Source organism: Oryx dammah, unplaced genomic scaffold, assembly GCF_014754425.2.
Source record: "Oryx dammah isolate SB20612 unplaced genomic scaffold, SCBI_Odam_1.1 HiC_scaffold_9, whole genome shotgun sequence".
Classification (NCBI taxonomy): Eukaryota; Metazoa; Chordata; class Mammalia; order Artiodactyla; family Bovidae; genus Oryx; species Oryx dammah.
Genome location: NW_024070193.1, coordinates 20,388,094 through 20,409,784, shown reverse-complemented (window position 1 = coordinate 20,409,784; position 21,691 = coordinate 20,388,094).

Sequence of the window (21,691 nt, the reverse complement as noted above, 5' to 3'; positions counted from 1 at the left end):
TCAGATTAAAAAAATAATTTTAGCATGTTTCCTTTCCTCAAAGCATCACTTTCTTGGCAAAAAAATGAAGAAAACATGGATAAATGGATAAACAGAGGTTGCTAAATGCTTAAACCTTGTGTTTCTTCTCAGTTTTTGGAAAGAAATGTCTAATATCATGTTCTGAAAATTTTTTTGTGGTACAAGAAGAGAAAAATAATAGTAAATAACTAAGACTCTTAATCATTAGGAATATGAGATGGAATTAGACCTGGGTTTGAAGACTCCTCTTCCATGCAGCATTGTGATCTGGCGTGAGTTCCTTATTGTGTGTTTTCTTATCTCCAGATGTGATAGATAATAGTACCTATTTCATGGCACCGAGGATTAAATGAAATAATGCATGCATGGTGTGCACGGTAGATGGCATGGTGCCTGGGACATAGCAGGCACGCAGAAACATTAGCTATTCTTGTAATTGTTGCTGTTGCTGCTGCTGCTGCTAACGGAGAAGGCAATGGCACCCCACTCGTCTGTTTATTCTGTGATACCTACCATTTATGTTTTAAAGAAAGTTTCTTTTTATAGAAACTGGATATGAATATACTATTATGAGTTTCATGAGTTAGGGAACAGATGAAATAAAAATAACAAGAGATCATTTGACAATGTTGCCAACCCTGTGTGAGCATGAAGAGCTCCCTTGTGTCAGGTATATGCTGCCTTAGACAAGTTCCTCATTGTTTTCTGGATTCTGTGCTATGGAGCTTTTTTCTTCTCTGGTTTCTTCTTGGAGGAAGAGTTGCAAATTCCTTTTCTGTGAATTAGGAACTTCCTCACCACGGAGAGAAAAAATTTGAGGGAAAAAAAAAGTTGTCTTGTGGTGTTGAGCACATTGTTGATAGGCAAAGTTGTCAATCCAGTATGTTTCTGAAGGTTTTAGTTCCATTGCTAAGTGAAGAGTTATGATAGAAATATTTTTCATTTTAAAATAGTTTTCCCTTCTTATTCAAAGAATGTATGCTTAGTATAGAAAAATTAAAAGATGGAAAAGTAAAAATATAAAAACAAATACTGTCTAATCCTAAAGGAAATTACAGTTAATATTTTTGATTGTTGCATTAGAGATTTTTCCTTCTTATGGAGTGAGATATATATATATATGTGTGTGTGTGTGTATATATTTAAATAAAATTGTATGTGGAGTTTGTATCTCTCTAAGATAGTGCTATGATAGTTATCAGAAATGAATATTTTCCCAGCTTTAAAAATAAATTTTAAAAGGATTAGAAAACTCTAATGCATAAGTGTGATTTTATTATCTTTTGATTCATTTAATCATCAAATATTTATGATGTGCCCACTATGTGTGAAGTACTAGATTGGGACTTTTTGTAGCAGGGAATTTGGAAGTTTTTCACACACATATTTATTCTTTGAACTGTAATGTATTTGCATTTGGTCTGCTGAGCTCACTTAAATGACTTCCATAACTCCCTCTCAGTTCTCCCATCAGCCTTCCCAATACCATCTCATAGCAGAGTATGTACTTCATATGTAAACTCAAAGTGGAGCTAGGCAGAAATTGCAGTTTCCAATCTAAAAAGGTAATTTCCTCTCTCAGGTTTAAGATTAAAAAATAATTGGGGCTCAGGAAAATGGTCTGTCCTACAAGAAAAAGGACTTTTTCCTTTGTGATATTTTCTTGTTGAGAGCAGGCAGGCAAAGAGGGACCCAGTCCCAAACTTGTTTAGGTCAATTCATAAGACATAATACCTAGGAAGTCCCACTGCAAGAGATGAAGGGTAATATGGACTGTTTCAATTATCTTTTTCAATTTTCTTGGCCTCATCTCTGCCTGTAAAACATGCCTATCATACTGTGACTTTTATGGTTGTGTAACAGGAATGGACATAACTAGTAATATTTATTTGTTAGCTCAGTATTATGTTTTCAGGGCTAAATTCAGAACAAAGAATGCCAGCTCTCCTGATATTATACATAAGTTAGGGAAATTGCCTCTTAGCCACTGCTTTACTGTTTACTAATATTTTTAAATGGTTTTATATATTTTTATATATAATTACCCCTACCATAGTTTATGCTAAGGCCAAACTATAGGGAGGGAACACAGCCCCACCAATCAACAGAAAATTCGATTAAAGATTTACTGAGTATGGCCTTGCCTACCAGAGCAAGACCTGGTTTTTCCCACAACCAGTCCTTACCATCAGGAAGTTTCTACAAGCTTCTGATGCTCATCCATCAGAGGGCAGACAGAATAAAAACCACAATCACAAAATCTAACCAAACTGATCACGTGGATCACAGTCTTGTCTAACTCAGTGAAACTGTGAGCCATGCCCTGTAGGGCCAGCCAAGACAGATGGGTCATAGTGGAGAGTTCCGACAAAATGTGGTCCACTGGAGAAGAAAATGGCAAACCATTTCAGCATTCTTGCCTTGAGAACCCCATGAACAGTATGAGAAGGTAAAGAGATATGACATTGAAAGATGAATTCTCCAGGTTGGTAGGTGCCCAATATGCTGTTGGAGAAGAGCAAAGATATAGCTCCAGAAGGAATGAAGAGGCTGAGCCAAAGTGGAAACAACACCCAGTTGTGGATGTGTCTCGTGGTGAAAGTAAAGTCCGATGCTGTAAAGAACAAAATTGCATAGGAACCTAGAATGTTAGCTCCATGAATCAAGGTAAATCGGAAGTGGTCAAACAGGAGATGGCAAGAGTGAACATTGACATTTTAGGAATCAGCTAACTAAGATAGACTGGAATGGGTGAATTTAATTCAGATGACCATTATATCTACAATTGTGGGCAAGAATCCCTTAGAAGAAATGGAGTAGCCCTCATAGTCAACAAGAGTCCCAAATGCAGTACTTGAGTGCAACCTCAAAAATGACAGAATGATCTCGGTTCATTTCTGAGGCAAACCATTCAATATCAAAGTAATCCAAGTCTATGCCCCAACCCCTAATGCTGAAGTGTGGAAATTGAATGGTTCTTTGAAGACCTACAAGAGCTTTTAGAACTAACACCAAAAAAGAAGATGTCCTTTTCATCATCAGTTCAGCCACTCAGTCATGTCCAACTCTTTGCGATCCCATGAACCGCAGCACACCAGGCCTCCCTGTCCATCACCAACTTCTGGAGTCCATCTAAACCCATGTCCATTGAGTCAGCCATCCAACCATCTCATCTTCTGTTGTCCCCTTCTCTTCTTGCCCTCAATCCTTCCCAGCATAGGGTCTTTTCAAATGAGTCAGCTCTTCACATCAGGTGGCCAGAGTATTGGAGTTTCAGCTTCAAAATCAGTCCTTCTAATGAACACCCAAGACTGATCTCTTTTAGGATGGACTGGTTGGATCTCCTTGCAGTCCAAGGGACTCTCAAGAGTCTTCTCCAACACCACAGTTCAAAAGCATCAATTCTGCGGTGCTCAGCTTTCTTCACAGTCCAATGCTCACATCCATACATGACCACTGGAAAAACCATAGCCTTGACTAGATGGACCTTTGTTGACAAAGTGATGTCTTCTCATAGGGGACTGGAATGCAAAAGTAGGAAGTCAAGAGATACCTGGGGTTACAGGCAAGTTTGGCCTTGGAGTACAAAATGAAGCAAGACAAAGACTAAAAGAATTTTTCCAAGAGAACACACGGTCATAGCAAACACCCTCTTTCAACAACACAAGAGACAACTCTACACATGGACATCACTAGATGGTCAATACTGAAATCACATTGATTATATTTTTTTGCAGCTGGAGATGGAGAAGCTCTATAGTCAGGAAAAACAAGACCGGGAGTTGACTGTGGCTCAGATCATGAACTCCTTATTGCAAAATTCAGACTTAAATTGAAGAAAGTAGGGAAAACCACTAGACCATTCTGGTATGATCTAAATCAAATCCCTTAGGATTATACAGTGGAAGTGACAAATAGATTCAAAGGGTTAGATCTGATACACAGAGTGCCTGAAGAACTATGGCTTGAGATTTGTAACATTTTATAGGAGGCAGTGATCAAAACCATCCCCAAGAAAAAGAAATGCAAAGAGGCAAAATGGTTGTGTGAGGAGGCTTTACAAATAGCTGAGAAAAGAAGTGAAAGGCAAAGGAGAAAGGGAAAGATATACCCATCTGAATGCAGAGTTCCAAAGAATAGCAAGGAGAGATAAGAAAGCCTTCCTAAGTGAACAATGCAAATAGAGGAAAACGAGAGAATGGGAAAGACTACAGATCTCTTAAAATTAGAGATACCAGGGGAATTTTCATGGAAAGATGGACACAATAAAAGACAGAAATGGTATGGACCTAACAGAAGCAGATGATATTAAGAAGAGGTGGGAAGAATACACAGAGAAACTATACAGTTTCTCTGATAACCATGATGGTGTGATCACTCACCTAGAGCCAGACATCCTGGGGTGTGAAGTCAAGTGAGCCTTAAGGAAGCATCACTACAAATAAAGGTAGTGAAGGTGATGGAACTCCAGCTGAGGTATTTCAGATCCTAAAGGATGATGCTGTGAAGATATTTCCCTCAATATGCCAGCAAATTTGGAAAACTCAGCAGTGGCCACAGGACTAGAAAAGGTCAGTTTTCATTCCAGTCCCAAAGAAGGGCAATGCCAAAGAATGTTCAAACTGCCACACAATTGCACTCATTCACATGCTAATGCTAGCAAGGCAATGCTCAGAATCCTTCAAGCTAGGCTTCAACAGTACGTGAACCGAGAAATTACAGGTGTATAAGGTGGATTTAGAAAAGGCAGAGGAATGAGAGATCAAATTGCCGAGATCTGTTGGATCATAGAAAAAGCAAGAGAATTCCAGAAAAACATCTACTACTGCTTCACTGACTACGCTCAAGCCTTTGACTCTGTGGATCACAACAAACTGTGGACAATTCTTCAAGAGATGGGAATACCAGACCACCTTACCTGCCTCCTGTGAAACCTGTATGCAGCAACAATAACTGAAGCAACGGTTAGACCTGGACATGGAACAATGGACTAGTTCCAAATCGGGAAAGGAGTGTGTCAAGGCTGTATATTGTCACTCTGCTTATTTAACTTATATGCAGAGTACATCATGCAAAATGCTAGGCTGTATGAAGCTCAAGGTGTAATCAAGATTGCTGGGAGAAATATCAATAACCTCAGATATGCAGATGACACCACCCTTATGACAGAAAGAGAAGAGGAACTAAAGAGCCTCTTGTTGAAGGTGAAAGAGGAGAGTGAAAAAGCTGGCTTAAAACTTAACATTCAAAGAGTGAAGATCATGGCATCTGGTCCAGAATAGAATGAGGAAACAATGGAAACAGTGACAGACTTTATTTTCTTGTGCTCCAAAGTCACTGTGGACAGTGACAGCAGCCATGAAATTAAAAGACACTTGCTCCTTGGAAGAAAAGCTGTGACCAACCTAGACAGCATATTATAAAAAAGAGATACTACTTTGCCTCCTAAGGTCCATATAATCAAAGCTATGATTTTTCCAGTAGTCATGTATGGATGTGAGAGTTGGACCGTAAAGAAGGCTGAGCACTGAGGAACTGATGTTTTCAAACTGTGGTGTTGGAGAAGACTTTTGAGAGTCCCTTGGACTGCAGAGAGATCAAACCAGTCAATCCTAAAGAAAATCAGTCCTGAATATTCATTGGAAGGACTGATGCTGGAGCTGAAGCTCCAAAACTTTGGCTATCTGATGTGAAGAGCCAACTCACCAGAAAAGACCCTGTTGCTGGGAAAGATTGAAGGCAGGAGGAGAAGAGGATGACAGAGAATGAGATGTTCGGATGACATCACCTACTCAAGAGACATGAGATTGAGCAAGCTCCGGAGATGGTGAAGGATAGGGAAGCCTGGTGTGCTGCAGTCCATGGGGTTGTAAAGAGTCGGACACAACTAAGTGACTGAACGACAACAATCAGAGTAATGTACACACATGTTGAAACAAGTGCAAAAATCAAAGACTGAACATGAAATGCAGTAGTTCCCTCCTCTACTCTTCCTCACTACTCTTTTAGCCATTTCTGTTTTTAAGTGATTACTTCAGTATATCTAAATATGAAAGTGAAGTGAAAGTCTCTCAGTTCTGTCTGATTCTTTGGGACCCCATGTCCTATACGGTATATGGTCCATGGAATTCTCCAAGCCAGAATACTGGAGTGTGTAGCCTTTCCCTTCTCCAGGGGATCCTCCCAGCCCAGGGATTGAACCTAGGTCTCCCGCATTGCAAGCAGATTCTTTATCCCTGAGCCACAAGGGAGGTCCAGGAATACTGGAGTGGGTGGCCTGTCCCTTTTGCAGTGGATCTTCCTGACCTAGGAATGGAGCTGGTGTCTCTTTTATTGCAGGCAGAGTCTTTACCAATTGAGCCATCAGGGAAGCCATATCTAAATATAACAACATTCATTTCCTACAACTGTTTTAAGTTATCCATTTTGGATTGTTGACTGAAGATTCAGCAGATCACCAGAAATATCTGTTGATGAAGCAAAATTAACTTATTAGGATTACTGTAGTAGGGAGAACACTGTCATAGAATCTTACCTTTCTTAGAAAGGTAAGGTCAGAGAAGACTATTTTATAGAGCTCTGGATGATTTTAAGGCAAGACTTGCAAGGTGGAAACTGATTGGAATTGGGCTGAGTTTTGTGGGATACTTTTTTTGAGTTGGTGGGCACAAGATGAAATTTTAAAGCAAATGTTGATGAGCACGATGTTTGACTTGGTAAGTTACTTGAGTCGTATCTCCCAGGAGCAGGTATTTGTTGGAGCAAATGATTTACTTATAGTTTGGTTCTAACATTGTCTAGAACAGAAGCAGAAATCAAGTTTGGTCTGAGTGCTAAGGACAGTGTTGAGTAACTTCTTGGTGTGATTCATCAAGATTGAAATAAGTTATTCACATCACCTCCTTACCTCATCTCTCAAAGCTAATTCCTCCAGTGACCTACTCGACTCCTTCATGTAAGAAACTTAAACCTTCTACCTTTTGTTCAGTCACAAGATAACATCTCTTTATTATTCCTCTTCATGACCCCCAAACTTTGTAGTGTGCATTTGTTCTGTGATCCTTCATTATAAGGAAACATATTTCTGTAGTTTGCCCAACTACACTAGGTCTAACTCAGACCTCAGCAATCTAGTTGGCATGATGTCTAATCAGCATTGTTTTCAGCCCTCTTTGCAGGGCTCATAAATGGTCCCAGGCACTTGAGTGTCCAGAAAAAACAGTTAGTAGTGACTGTTCTACTTCTCCCTAACCTGAGTTCATTTGAGGGAGGGTAGCTCTGAAGATACCCCTCATCCCCTTTTGCCATGCCACACTTAGCTACTGGAGCTTCATACCATCTTTCAATACCATTAAGCTTGATGCTCAGTCCTGTATACTCACCCCATCAAAGCTTTTGCTTACCCATGGGTTTGTGTGGATATGGAGCATCTTTATCTTTAATGAACCCTTCCATTTCCCTGATTTTAGGAGGATCCAGCTATCTAAGGGACCAGGCTACTTTCCTTTCCTTCAGTTTTTGAAAACCTGTGTCTGGGCCACAGTGAGGTTCTCGCATTCCAGTATGTGTAGTAGTTAAAATCATAGGCTCTGCCCAGGCTGAAATTGTCAACTTTTTCCAGAGCTATTTTGCCTTGGACCTTCCTAAGCCTCAGTTTCCTAGCTAATGGAAATGATAATAAATCCTACTGCATAAGGTTGTGGTGAGGATGAGTTAATTTGTCTTAAAGATTACTTTCCATTGTGCCTGGCACTTAGTAAATATCAGCTATTATTATAAGCATCATTATATTGCTGTGTGATATGAAGGTTTTTAAAAACAAAGATGTCAGCTCTGAGTTCTCCAAAATACAAAGCCTTGCCTCCACTCCAGGGAGGTTAGGAGAAAAATACCAAGGTGGTTTACAGATGATTTCTGAACCTGTGTACCTTGCTACATTAGAAGTGTTGGTTTTAAGATAGTGCAGAGCTCCCCAAAACCAAGAATTGGCAAACTAGGCTTCTAGGGCCCTTGCTTGATTTTATAAATAAAATTTTATTGGAGCACAGCCATGCCCATTTGTTTAAGTTGTGTTGTAGTAAAAAGCAGCCACAGACTATATGTGTGTCCCTCAAGATTAAAATGTGTGATGTCTGTCCTTTTAAGAAAAAGGTTTCCGGTTTCTACCATAGATCGGTTAGATTGTCTTTGGATTTAAGTTAAAGAACATTGAGATCTTGACTCCTGGGCCTGGGTGAGTAGTGTGGGGGTCAAGTGAACTAATCTACTTGGTGATGCTCAGCCTTCCAATGAGAGGAGGACATTACCAGTCCTTCACATTCTCTGAGAAACAAAGAGAAGTTTATTGAGTGTCCAGTAACTCTTTGACTGCCTTCCCCATGTGCTGTAGTGGACATCCCCAAAGTTTCTGATGGTTATCCACTGTTAGACACAAGCAAGAGAAGAACCAAATTTTAAATGACCCCACTTATGACAAATATCCAGGCACCAAGATTGTTTTTTCTTTTCACTCTTGTAAGAAAGTTGAGTAAACAGTTGAATGTATGGCAACTAAGGAAGAGAATGACCTTTGAGGATGCAAGACTGAAATCTTGCAAGTGTGGGAGGTGAGGGCTGGGAGAAAGTCACAGTCTCTGTGCTAGGCACAGTTCTAGACACCAGGGACAGGGGTGAGCAAGACCAGAGTTTCCTGCCCACAAAGTCCCAGTCTCATACTTTGTACATAGTGGGCAATCATAAACATCTGATGATCAAATGAATACATAAATAAGAAGGTATCTAGATGGACCATGTTCCTCAGATAACTGGGTGGTATAATTTGGGCTTTTTTAAAACAACTTTTTGAGATATATTCACATATCATACAACTCATCCATTTAAAATGTACAATTCAGTAGTTTTTAGTGTATTCACAGTTATGTAACCATCACAACAACCAATTTTAGAACATTTTCATCACACCAAAACAAAACCTGTATCTATTAGCAGCCACTCCCCATTTCCTCCCAACCACCTCAGCAGTCTCTAATTAATATTTGTCCTTAGAGCTTTGCCTATTTCAGGAATCATACACTATATGGTATCTTGTGACTGCTTTCACTTAACATAATGTTTTCAAGGCTCATCATGTCATAGCACATACAGCTATGTCACTCCTTTTTATTGGCATATATTCCATTGTCCACTCTTCAGTTAATGGACATGTGGGTTGTTTCCACCTTTTGGCTATTAAGAATAATGTTGCTGTGAACGTTCATGTACAAGTTTTTTTGTGTCCACGTATTTTTACTTCTCTTGGCTTCCTTGGAGTAGAATTTCTGCATCACATGATAACTCCATGTTTAACTTTTTGAGGAAGTGCCAAATATTTTCCATGGTGGTTGCATTATTTTATATTCACACCAGAAATGTCTGAGGGTTCCAACATTATCTTTCTTCTCTCTTTTGGTTATAGCCATTCTAGTGGGTATGAAATGGTATCTCATTGTGACTTTGATTTGTATTTCCCTAATGAATAATGATATTGGGCATTTTCCCAAATGCTTACTGGCCATTTGTATACTTTCTTGGGAGAAACGTCTCCTCAAAATCTTTGCCCATTTCTAAATTGGATTACTTTTCAATTATTGATTTGTAAGCACTCTTTATATATTCTAAACACAAGTCCTTTATCAGATATATGATTTGCAAGTATTTTTTTCTCAGTCCATGTTTTATCATTTTCTTGATGGTGTCCTTTGAAGTACAAATGGTCTTAATTTTTTATGAAGTCTAATTTATCTGTTTTTTTCTTCTGTTGTTTGTGCTTTTGATGTAATATCTCAGAGGGCTTTGCCTAACACAGTCATAAAGATTTACTTCTATATTTTCTTCTAAAAGTTTCATAGTATACCTCTTACATTTAGTTCTGTGATCCGTTTTGAGTCACATTTTCTAGATTGTGGGGATTAAACCTCTTTACTTTGTGACTATCCCCAAACCATTTGTTGAGAAGACAAGTATATCCCCCATTGAATTGTCTTGGTACTTTTGTGAAAAATCAACTGACCATAAATCAATTGAGGTTACACTTGTGGATTTTTAAGTCTATTTTATTGATTTATACACCTGTCCATCTGTTACCAGTGTCTTGATGACTACAGCTATATAGTTAGTTTTGAAATTGAGAATTGAGTCTTCCAAGTTTGCTCCTCTTTTTTCAAAGGTGGTTTAGCTATTCTGAGTTCCTTTCATTTCCATGGGAAATGAAGGACCAAGTTGTCAATTTCTGCAAAAAGGCCAGCTGAGATTTTGATATGGATAGCATTGAATCTGTTCAAGTCAGACAGTATTACTATCTTAACAGTATTTACTAATACTTGAATATAGAATGTCTTTTCCATTTATTGAGGTCTTCTTTAATTTCTTTGAAAAATGTTTCCTAAAGAGTATACACTTGATGCTTATTAAGTTTATGTCTAAGTATTTTATCTTTGATGCTACTGTGAATGGAATTGCTGTCTTAATTTTGGCTTTGCATTTTTCATTGCTGGTGTCTCAAAATATCATTGATTTTTACACATTGATCTTGTATCCTGCGACCTTGCTGAACCTGATCATCAGTTCTAATGGTGTTTAAGTCCAGTTACCACTCAGAAGTCCAAGGTGGGAACCAAAGTCTAGGTTCCATCCTGTCTTGCCCAGCATATCTGTGCTGTTACACAGTCCAGCAGGCTTTTAACATCCAGGCTGGAGGGCAAGTCCTAGATATTGGGCCTAGTACTTTGGGTGAGATGCTGCTTGATTTATAATTTCTAAATATTTCAACATGCTATGTGTTCTCCATTTGTGCTCCTTCCCTGGGTCCCGCAAATAACAGAGGTGGGCTTATTTTCTAACTGTAACTGTACTGTCTCACTACCCTCACCACTGCATACTTGCTTGTAGTCTAATGCATAATGTTCTGTTATTTAGATATTCATTTTCTTGAGTTAAAGCATTCCTGTAAGACTCCTCTTTATCAGGGAAAGATTGTGAAAAGAGGCTGGATGACTGACTACTTGTCAGGCCTGGTGTAAAGTAAATGTGATTATACTAAGAACATGTCTTTTGGGAGGGGAGGGCTTTGCAGGGAATCATGATCACAGCAGCTATAATGCTTTTCCCTCTATAAATGGAAGAAATAAAAGATAAACTTTGTTTCTTAACATCTTAATTCAGTAGGAAACTAGGCTTTTCTCCAAAATGATTTTTTTTCCTATCCATTTTATTTTCCTCTTTTTATTATTTTTATGATGTATTAAATTGAACCATTTACTTGCAGTATGCTAGTTAAGACAATTTCCTTAGCATTTGCTGAATGATTTGGCAAGCTAGACATCCTAGAGCTAAATTGTAAAATCCCATTAAAACCTAGTCATATAAAAATAAAAGATGCTGCCTGGTGCACTCCATGACACTCTATGGTGAGGTCTCATCACATTACAATAACAAATGCCAGAAAGAAGTGACTACTGTGTAATAGAATGTGATGAAGAGAGAGGAGTTTATTAGTGATGCAGCCAACTGCATTTAATTAAATCCCATGTCCAAATTAGTTCTCTGATTGGCATGTTAAAAGAAAACATGTTTACTATGATAATTCAAGTAGCACAATTGTTGTTTTAACAGACAGGCCTTTTAGCCTCTTTTCTTTTTTTTTTTTTTTTTTTTGTCTTCAAGTTTCTTGTCATCCTATGGATAAAGTAGATATTACTGAAGTCTCTCATCTCTCAGATGAAGAGACAAGTGCATATGGGGAAGTAGCTTGCCCAAGTCCTCTGCTAGAAAGGCGCAGAGCTGAGATACTAACTTAGGTCACAAAGATTCCAGAGTTTGTGCTCTTTCATCTGTGCCAAGGGTTTGCCACTATGGCCTGCAGGCCAAATATGGCCAGCTGTCTGTTTTTGTATAGTCCAGGAGCAAAGAATGGTTATTATATTTTTTTAATGGTTAAAAAAAATTAACAATAAGATGTGAAAATTTTCTGAAATTCAGATTTCAGTGTCTACGTATAATGTTTTATTGGAATCTGGCCATGTTTGTTCCCTTATCTGTTGTCTACAGATATTTTCACACTAGAGTAGTAGCGTTGATTAGCTGCAGCAGAAATATATGGCTGGCAAAGCCTCAAATACTTACTCTATGGCTGTTTTATAGAAAAAGTTTGCCAGTGGCTAAGGCTCAACCCTCCCAATGCAGGGGGCCCAGGTTTGATCCCTGGTCAGAGAACTTGAGCCCACATGCCACAACAAAGATTGAAGATCCCACAATGAAGCCAAACAAATAAATAAACATTAGGGGGAAAAAAAAAGGAAAGAAAAATTTTCTTGCATCTCCCTCACATATGAAATTAGAAATTCACTTGGAGGCTGGGGTCCAGGGATTTGTGTGTTTTTAATAAATTCCTAATATCATTTTGAATACTTCCCAAAGCAGTTCTTATTACTGCTTTATTCAGTACATCATTGTTATTTGTGTATTTCCTCCCCTTTCTTGTCAATTATTGAGAGCTAAGACCATGCTGAAATATCTTTGAATGATGATATGATGGTGGAGTTCATGTATTAAATCATTAGGCATATATTTCTGAGTTTCTACTGTATATCAGGTAGTCCCTGGGGGATAAAACAGAATATCTACAGTCCGGGGAGATAAGCAAAAGGCCTGTGATAAAGCTACATTATAAGAGACCCACATTAGTGAAATAAAATAATTTCTATTTTATTTCTATTCATAATGGCAACTATTTCTATTCATTTCTATTCGTAATGACAACTCATAAGACCCTTCCAGTTTCAAAGGTTATATTACTATGATTTCATTTTAGTATTAGATGTATCTTACAGAATTTAAGGGGTTATACATTGCCAATGCACAAGTAGGCTGTAATGTGTACATATTATTGGAATCTGGGGGCCAGACAAGAGGGTGTTAACTATATTTAGAATGGAATGGTGAATTGGTGTGAATCCTTAGGACTCTTTTGTACAGCTGTTGTCTGGCTATTAGAAAGAAAACAGATGGATGTCATTATACCATAGATGGAACTAGATAGGGAGAACCCATTTTAACTTCAATAGGAAGGAGGCTGAAGATCAATTTTAACACTTAGTATCATTGTGATATGTACAGTGTTTTAATGAATAAATTTAATGGATTTTAAAGTAGCTTCTAAACTTTGATTTAATTATAATTTTCCAGGAACTGTTTAAAACTCCCTTTGTAAATATGCTAGGTTACCATATTAAAATAAGAAAACATTCAGTTGTAATACAGTCTCCATGGTCATGGAAGGAGCAGCTGTTATCACATTGCCAGGTTAATTTTTAAGAGACAGAAATAATTTTATGAAGAGCAGAAAGTAGATAATGACAATGCCCTGGGGGGCGGGGAATGAAAAATGTGACAGAAGATGTTTTTCTATAAATTTATGTATTAGCTGTCTATGGCTATGTAATAAATTATGCATTCTTACCAGCTCAAAACAAGTGCTTTTTATCTCATAGTTTCTGCGTGTCAGGTATTCAGGGATGGATTGGGTGGGTAACTGTGGCTCAGGGTCTCACAAGATTTTATGGCCAGCATTGCAGTCATCTCTAGACTCAACTTAGGCTGGAGAGTCTACTTCCAAGTTCTCCCATGTCATTGGTGACAGAATCCAGTTCCTCATGAGCCCCTGGACTAACGGCCTCATTTCCTCACTGGCTGTTGGCCGAGGCCTCCCTCAGTTCCTTGTCACATGGACCCTTTGGTAGGGTGACTCACAGCATGGCAGCTGGCTTCCATCAGAATAAGCAAGCCAAAGAGCAGTAGAGGACAAGACAGAAATCAGAGTCATTTTCTAAGCTAATCTCAGTAGTGACATTCCATTATCTTCATTGTATTCTTGTTAACAGTGAGCCAGTCGATCCAGCCCACCCTCAAGGAGAGGGACTTACACAAAGGGATGACTATCAAGAGGTCAGTTCAGTTCAGTCGCTCAGTCGTGTCCGACTCTGCGACCCCATGAATTGCAGCACGCCAGGCCTCCCTGTCCATCACCAACTCCCGGAGTTCCCTCAGACTCGCGTCCATCGAGTCAGTGATGCCATCCAGCCATCTCATCCTCAGTCGTCCCCTTCTCCTCCTGCCCCCAATCCCTCCCAGCATCAGAGTCTTCTCCAATGAGTCAACTCTTCACATGAGGTAGCCAAAGTACTGGAGTTTCAGCTTTAGCATCATTCCTTCCAAAGAAATCCCAGGGTTGATCTCCTTCAGAATGGACTGGTTGGATCTTCTTGCAGTCCAAGGGACTCTCAAGAGTCTTCTCCAACACCACAGTTCAAAAGCATCAATTCTTCGGTGCTCAGCTTTCTTCACAGTCCAACTCTCATATCCATACATGACCACTGGAAAAACCATAGCCTTGACTAGACGGACGTTTGTTGGCAAAATAATGTCTCTGCTTTTGAATATGCTATCTAGGTAGGTCATAACTTCCAAGGAGTAAGTGTCTTTTGATTTCGTGGCTGCTATCAAGAGGTAGTAAACCACAATTTATTTTTTCCTGATTGCAGAAATGATAAACACATAAAAATTTAACTGTTGAAAAAAACGCCATTCATTGATAAAATATATATTGAGTTCCTACTATGTGCTGGTTGTCAGAGTGAAATAATGTTTAAAACAAGCAAGTTTCCCTGCCTTCCTGTAGTTTACATTTTGGAAGGACTGACACATTTAGAAGCTTACTGTAGTTCCTGGTATACAGAAGGCTCTTGAAAGATGTTAGTTATTTTTATTTTTGCAGGGTAGACATCCTGTCACAGAAATAGAGCCAAACTACCCAGTCTGTGGCATCTCTAATCCTATTGTGGACAAATAAGATTTGCTTAACCAGAGCAGAAATGGCCTTTCTTTCACTTATGCTTGAAAGAGGCAATTCATAATGGTTTACAACACTATAGGCTTGTAACGGACTTTCTCACATTTGTGTTTTTAAAGTGGCTTTTGCCAGAAAAAAAATAAACACTACAGGGTCCCACAGAAATAGCTGTCCTAGTAGTTTTCCTGTTATGCCCTGCTGACCACCATATCCTTTTGTATTACGTGTGCCAGGCTGACCTAAAGTCTTCCAGTTCTGAATTATTTTAATTGCTTTCTTTTCTAGATGCATCTTTTCAGTCTCTCAAGTGCTCTTTAAAAAATGGCTTCTTGAACTACAAACAAGATTTCCAAATAGGTGCCTGTGTATGCCAGTATTCTGTTGTTGCTTTTGCTAATTAATATTCCAAATCTCAAAAACTGTCCCAAGATTTTAATTGACTTTTGTCACCTCCATCTTATTCAAGTACTGTGCTGGCTATCCTTGTATGTTATTATTAAACCATGCATACCATGCTTTTTTTCCCCCTGCCTGATATTTAGTTCTGTCTTGATATTTGTTTTGAATGACAGTTGAAGGATAATTTATGTACTGGTCTTCTAACACTAGTACAGTCAGCTCTAGGTTGCTATACTAATTGGGAAAAAATAGTCAAGGCAATTACTCATTTGTGAGAACAGAGATAGCTTATTTGTCCTGTACATAAATTCTTTTACATAACCCTTCCACACACACACACTGTTAAGAGGAGTATAACAGTCTGAGCTATAAAATAATTGTATAGGAATGTTGATTTAGTCTTCCAGGTTTAGAAATATATTCTCAAAATATAGTGAAAGGGTAAGAATTTAGATGGATAGAGTAGTTGTTCATTAAAATGGGTTCTTTGAATGCATTCTTAACAACATTTGGCTTTTCTTCCACTCATCATTCTTCATTGTTAACTTTATAGGCTGTGCTGAATTAAACTTTCTGCCAGAAACTTTCCAAGACATTTCTCATGGATTGTCACCAAATCAACACCACTGATGCAGTGGTAGTTGTCCGTCTAAAATCTGTTGGTCTTCCCTGTGGATTGATCTACTCATAGGCATGGAACATCTATTTGTTAAACTTTTCTCTGTTCAAACAGAACATTTTCTAGTGCTCTTTTAAAGTTCATGTATCCATCTGAAAGGGGAACATAGCCAGCTTCTCCGATCATCTTGGTGCCTGGAAACTACCATGCAGATAGTTAGTTTCACTAATGAATGGAAAAAACAAAACACATCTCAAGTCTTCTAGCCCAATAAAGAATAATTACTGAGGTGGGCACAGCAATACCTTTGTGCTTATTTTTCCCATTATCAGAACACCAGAGTCTAAAGACAGCATAGTCACAAGAATAAATATTTGTGGTTATCTTTCAGGCTACGACATTATAGCCAGAGTAAAGTGGATGGATTTTAAGGAAATCATCTGGATGTTTTAGGGATGTTAGGCTGGTTTTCCTCCTCCTCTAGACACACACAGGCTACCCAATAATACATTCTTGTAGCTTCTCAGATATTTACTATGTTCTTGCCATTGGCACGTACTTCTCTTAAGAATTGTTGACATCAGATCCAAGGCAGCTCTAAAATAACTATTCATCTTTTTGCCAGGCATCTATTGCCTCCATATTTGCTCCCTGCCTCACCCTTCTCTACTCAGTGTCCAAGATTTCTAACTCCTGTAAATGACATTTCCTCTGACATGGGGCTTCCAGCTGTTTTGGCCGTTGGGAGGCACTGGAGGGGACTGAGGAAGAGATGTCAGGGGAGAAGCCAATGTATTTTTTCACCCTCTGTGTCTTCCTCAGGTTAGCGGTGGTCCATAACTGTTCTCCAGCTGCTTCAGACTCTCCGTTGGACAGTCCTTCCCCTCTGTGGTCCAGTCTCCCATTGGGCAGCTCCAACTTTTAGCCTCTGATTACAACATGTAGTGTGTGTCCTGTTAGTCCTAGGGTAGAAGCCACTTTCTGCTGTTGCAAATCTTTGGATGGTCTCCTTATTCACTGTGTAGCTTTTCAGTTCATCCAACCTTTTGTAATTAGTTTTCTGTATTAACTTTTCTGTTTCAAACTACCTGACCTGAAGACTTCTGCTTCAGGGAAGATGGAATAGACATATTTTGTCCTATTCCTTCTGCTTACTATAACTAAAAACCCTAGAAATAATGTAATTTAACATTTATATAAATACTAACTACATATATTGTCAATTACATATATGTATAATCATTATTATCATGCATTATGTTACAAATACAAAGAATATATAAGAATACTGTGAAAGGCAGACTGACTAGAGACCTCAGGACCCAAGTAGTAACATGGCAGTGAGCGCCCTGGGTTTTGTGTATTTGTTTGTTCTGTCTCCCACATCCCAGACAGGCTGCCAAAGAAACTGGCAACTTGAAATGACCAATGGGTCCAGGCAAAATGAGCCCCAACAAAAGCCTGCTTTCTTTACCCAAAAAGACTGGAAAAGGGCAGCCTAGCAAGACAAAAAACTTTTAGAAAACAGCTGCTATACAGAAAAAAAAGTACTGTCCTACCCTTATTCCCACCTACGAAGATGGACTAAGGGACTGAGCCCCATCCTCACCAGGTGGTAACTGAGGTGCCAAAGCAACAGAGCTGCACAATAAGCAAAACAAAAATGATAGAGCTAAGACATGAAATGGACAAATCCATGACTATAACTGAAAATTGTTAGAGCAACTTGACAGAAAATCAGCAAGAATGAAGAACTCGTCATCACCACTCACCAGTAATCTAACTGACATACACAGAACACTCTACCCAACGAAGCAAAATACACATTGTTTTTGAGTGCTCATGGTACATATACTAATATAAACTATATGTGGGCCATGAAACAAACCTCAATAAATTTAAAAGCACTGAAACCATGTGGAATGTATTTGACCAGAAATGGAACAGAAAACTAGTATCAGAGAGATAACAGAAAAATCTCCCAACAATTTAAAACTAAACCACCACACTCTTAAATAATCTGTGGTTGAAAAAGAATGCCTCAAGGGAAATAAAACATTGAACTGAATAAAAGAATTCATATCATATTTGTAGGACACAGCAAAAGCAGTGCTGAGAGGAAAATTTATAGCACTAATGCTTATTTTAGAAAAGAGGAAAGATCTTAAATGAGTAATCGAAGGTCTCACCTGAAGAGCCTTGACTGAATAGCACTCAGTGAAGGGACTATTGATAAAAGGCTGGGTTAAAGGAAACTCACAAGGGATGGTGTGGTGAAGCACCCCAGAATAGCAGTGGTAAGAAAGTACTGTCACCCTGTAGGCCTAGAGGCACAGAAGTAGACAGTTTCTGCTGAAATCTGGTGAGAACTGCAGCTCTAGGATAAAGTGGCCTGGGAGGTGCTTGACATTTATCAAAGGAATGAAGCCACTGCCAACTTGTAGAAAGGTAGGGGAATAAATACCCCTTGCTTTCTGTCCTTTGATCTTCTGTGGTGCTGTCCATTGACTGAACCTACAAGAAAGCTAGAGGGCAACAAAGGCCTCCCATAGCATGAAATAGGGTGGAAAATGAAGGAGGGTGTGTCTGAAGGGATGACTAGAGAATATTCAGCACAGTTTGTTTCAAGGTTTAATAAGTAAGAGAACTATTTATAATCATCAAACATGTAGGGATTTGAATAGTGGTGTTAGATGTTAAAGAGCTTGAGCTTCTTGAAAATAATTGTCTCACTTATTTTAATATTGCCCTTTCCTCTGTCCTATATATAAACAACAGTCTATTAAGAAAACGTTGCTAAGGAATGAAAGACATTAGCTTGGGCCTGAAAGTATCATAAACAGAGTAGTATTTGACTCTTGGCTGTGCCCTTCTCTCACTGGGTGACCTTCAGCAAGTTACTTAGCCTCTCTGAGCTTCTATTTACTCATCTACAAAATAGATATGATAATGTCTACTTCCAGGAATGGTTGTGTAGCTGAGAGAATTCAATAAAAGACGCTTGTGAAGGCACCTGGTAGGAACTCAATACATTCTGATTGAATTTGAATCACAGATTCTAGATGAGTGGTTTCAAAATTCATGAGGTAAGGCCACATGTTAGAATTAAGAATGCATTTTTAAAGAGAGAAGAAAATCTGTGTTTAGACTGTTAATGTCATCTATCAATCAACAATTATGATAATATGATCAGCAAACTATTCTTTATCGATAGATTTTCACCACACTTTGATTACAAGTATGAAATTTTACCAGGATTCAGCTCATATTAGGAATTCAATGAATTTCTTAATTATCTGATAATCTGCCAAAAAAAAGAGCAAGTTCTTTGGCATAGGATGCTGGTTACATCAAGAATTTGTACTTCACCCTTTTAATCAAAGATGAGCACTATTGGTGAGTATCAGTTATAGAGAAGCTTTAAGTGCATCTTTTTGCATCTCTTCTCAAACAGGTTGCCATGGTAATGTTGACAATCACAAAATCTTAATAGCGTCTACTAAGGGTGTAAGGAAAAAATAAATATTGCAGGTAGAGTTTTGATTGAGAAATATTTTAATTCCTACAGTACTAGCCAGGTTTCCTTTTCAGTTGCAAGCTCAGATTTGGTTATTATAAACATTTATCAGTTTTAGCAATCTTTGTTTTTATTAATTAGCCTTTTATTGGCATACTTGTCAAGAACAAGGCAGCTGTACGGTTCTAATAGGCAGGTGTATTTTATACATGAGAATTACTCTGCTGTGTCAGAGCCATGCTCTTTGTAACTTGCCTGTGACAGAAGGCCCTAGAATGATATCAGTTGTTTTCCCTTTCAAAGCAATTCTAAGACACCCAAGGCTCTGCTACTACTAGATTTTTTTTTTTTAAAAACAAAGGCATAAAATGTAAGGGATCATCTGTATTTGGATGGTCAAAATTTATAGCAGCAGACTGTTCTCCCCTGCATGTGTCCATATACAAACGTGTGCACGCATGCGTGCACACACACCCACACATACAATCTTAACAAAATCCATTATATAATTATAAGCACCATGAGAACAGGAGTCTCATTTGTTCCATGTGCGTGTCATCCCTGGTGCTAAAACAGTGCCTGACAAGTAGTACATGCAGTATAGTTTGGAGCAGGGTTCAGTAAACTTTTCTTGTAAAGGACCAGGTAGTAAATATTTTAGGGGTTTTGGACCATATGATCTTTGCTGTGACAGTCCAACTCTGCTGGTGTAGCAAAATCAGGTTTGCTACAACAGGCTTGAACAACCTGTAAACCAGTGAGTGTGGCTGTTCCAATAAGACTTTATTTACAAAAACAGAGGACCAGATTTGGCCTATGGGCTCTAGTTTACCACCCATATCTTCCAACCTGTACTTTACAGCATGAACTCTACAACTGGACTACCTGGGTGTTTCTTCTGAAACTACTGCTTATAAGCAGTGCAGCCTTGTTATCTGGGGCTTCGCAGGTGGCTCAGTGGTAAAGAATCCACCTGCCAGTGTTGTAGCCACAGAAGATGTAGGTTTAATCCCTGGGTCGGGAAGATCCCCTGGAGGAGGAAAAGGCAGCCCACTCCAGTATTCTTGCTTGAACATACCATGGACAGAGGAGCCTGTCAGGCTACAGTCCACGGGGTCACAAAGAGTTGGACACACTTGAGCGACGGAGCACACACATGCAGCGTTGTATTCAGTTATTAATATGAAGAGTTAAGTTCTCTATAGTTCAATTTCTTCATCTGTGAAAAGGGGGCTAATAATAGAATCTTTCCGCTATTTTCAGGGTTATATGAGTGAATATATGCACAACTTTAGGAATGGACCTGCCTTATGTGTCAGTATTCATTATCATTTGCTATGTCAACATTAAATAGAGAAATCATTCTTTAAGAATACAAAACAAGTTTATGCCTTTAAATACATAGCATCTTCCTTTCTTTAAAAATAACCAGTGATAAGCTCAGGATCACCAAATGTGAAATTGCGAACTTTGGATAAGAGATGCAATTTTCTGTTGGTCCCAGCAGCATCCTATTTATTTTGTTCTGGTTGTACAGTATTAGGAAGCACTTAATAATGTTTTTAAATAGTGATGGTGTTAATTATCGCATCATGTAATCTTAGGAGACTCTTCTACTAAGCAGAAATAGCAAAGGAATTTTAAATCTCAGGTTATATACAAATTTGAGTTAATCCAGCTTCACAAATTAATGAACGTAAATTTGGAATATGATATATTTGTGTATATTTTGTTTTTTTAACATTTTATTTAAAATTTATCTTTATACACATGAAATGTGAATCAATTATACATGGATTCTCTAGATGCCTTATAAGTGTGCATGTGTGAGTGCAAGTACACACAGATGCACATGAAATGTGACTCAGTTTCATGTAGATTCTCTGGAGCCCTTGCTGAAATCCTCCCGTGCTTTCTGACTGGTTCTGTTGGAAGCCATGATGTGTGGTGGTGGGTTATAGCTGTGATGTACTCCTGTGTTTCCTGCCCTCTTCCAATCTGTTCTCCACGTAATAGCCTGTGTGATCTTAAAATTGCATCACCTTGTCTCATGCCCTTGATTAATATATGCTTTGCTAACCTCACAGTGCAGGAGCTTCAAATCCTAGTTCCTAATCTTGTCCTAAAAAGCCCCCTGTGGTATGATTTCTGCCTAATCCTTAACTTCAACTTGCACCTCTCTTCTCACTATCTACACTTCAGCTCCCATCACACAAGTGAAGTAGCTGAGTACTCTTCCTGGACCCCTCCA